Source organism: Rhagoletis pomonella, unplaced genomic scaffold, assembly GCF_013731165.1.
Source record: "Rhagoletis pomonella isolate Grant_MI unplaced genomic scaffold, Rhpom_1.0 Rhpom_scaffold_00172, whole genome shotgun sequence".
Taxonomy (NCBI): domain Eukaryota; kingdom Metazoa; phylum Arthropoda; class Insecta; order Diptera; family Tephritidae; genus Rhagoletis; species Rhagoletis pomonella.
Genome location: NW_023458726.1, coordinates 121,158 through 123,264, shown reverse-complemented (window position 1 = coordinate 123,264; position 2,107 = coordinate 121,158).

Sequence of the window (2,107 nt, the reverse complement as noted above, 5' to 3'; positions counted from 1 at the left end):
ATTTGCCATGATTTTCCTTAGATATAAGATGCATTTTTATAATTTTTATAATAAAAGTCAATAATATAATGTGTGAAATGAATATTTTTAATTTTTCAAATAAACAAATAATATAAAAAATGTTTTTTTTTTTTATTATTATGAGGATTTTTACTATTGGGGTACAAACGTATCCCGGGTGTGTGTTTACGTATATAATGTGTTTGGAAGGCTGTAGCTCCTGAACCAATGGTCCGATCTGGTTCAAAGCGGTATAGAGGTATAGCGGTTCAAAAGTTACAACACTTCAAAGTTGAAAGTGGATACATTTGTACCCGGGTGTGTGTTCTAGGGTTAATAGAATTCACAACATTGGCGTTTGGATTTTCTATTTTAGATTTTTTTCCACCCATTTTATTAAAAAAAATATAACATTAGCACGTTCACCGTCACGCAGTTTTTGTTGAGGCAAACCGGTGATGAAAATAGTGACCTCCTGTTCGCGGAAATGAGGTTGCTGCTTGGCGATGGAAACCAACTTTTTAATTTTGAAGTCGAAACGTTGCCCGCTTGGCGAGGTTGTGTAACTTTTTTATGTTTACTGCTACGTCAGCTGGTAACGGTGTTCTGCCATTACGAAGGCAGCTTGCCACTATAAAAGGCAAGTTGCCGCTAGATATGGCAGGACCTTTGCCGCTATAAAAGGCAAGTTGCCGCTAGATTCGGCAGGATCTTTTGCCACTTGAAGGCAGCTTGCCGGTATAAAAGGCAAGTTGCCGGTAGACCAGGCAGGATTGCCATGTAATATGTTAGCAATAACAATACAATTTCTGGCTGCGAGTCCAAATCAATAATTGTCTTTATTTTCGCTTTTTCAATTCTATTTATACTTATTTACTTCTATAATTTCTTATTTACTATAATACATACATATTTACTCTAATTCTTACATACTAGTCATACAAACATATGTATGTGCTCTTAAACACTTATGCGCATACATATGAGTATTGGCTTAAAGCTTAAACAGACGGCAGCGTTGATCCGCGGATTAACTCGGAATTAATTCGGATCAAAAGAAGTTAATTCCCGCGTTGATCCGGATCAACACTGTCGTCTGTTTATGCCTTTAGCTCACAGGAATATATATGCTTATGCTTATGGGAAAATGTAATGTAAACAGAAATTAAGCATTCAATAATATTTTGTGTGAACCATAATTTGCTTACATTAGCGACAAAATAAGAGTTATGCACTTTTGGCTAGGGATGCAAACGATAACATCGGGTAAAAAACCGATGTTTACCATCGATATTTGAAAATTACTCAACATCGTAAAATTGGCGTTATATCGATGTCAATTTTAACGATGTTTTAAACATCGACTTTTAGTTTATGTTATACCAGCAGACCCGGCGAACTTCGTCCCGCCCAAAATTTTTATATATTTTATTGAAACTTTTTGGTCCAAAATTTTCACCAACAATTCACGTTTACGATTTTCATTGGCACATTTGTCTGCTAAGATTAAGGTTTGGTGGTCATTTGCCGCTTTAAATAACCTAAGGAAAGTGTTATATCCGTTCTTGAAATTCTCCAGTTGTGCGGCATTTAATAGCACGGTTATTAGCAAAGCGAAATAAATTTTTTCCTCTTCACTCCCTGGCGGCAACAATGACCCGGTTCTCTAGTGAATGTCCTAGAAACTTTACAGTATAGTAGGTGGCAATTTCAAAATGGGTGCGAATCATTGTTCTACAGAAATGCAATATACATATACATATTTTGGACGAAATACCTTAAAAGTTTGAACGCATAATAATATTGGAAAATCACATCCATTGGGCCAATTGCAGGAGCGTTCGATATACTCAATGGTGCAACAGGTCGATTTAATCTGACCTTCACGGCCTCTTTTCTCACTTGGCTATTTTTAGTAATAGCTCGACTTCAGCACCACTTGGCAATACGTTTTTGCAATAGTATTGCATACATATTTAAAACATTAGCCAAATCGAAATAAATAAGATTTTTAGTAATAACTCAACTACAAAGCCAACTGTCGGATTAAATTGTGAAACCAAACCATCCAGAGACCCACTCAAATACACAAAAAGTTTCGTTAAAA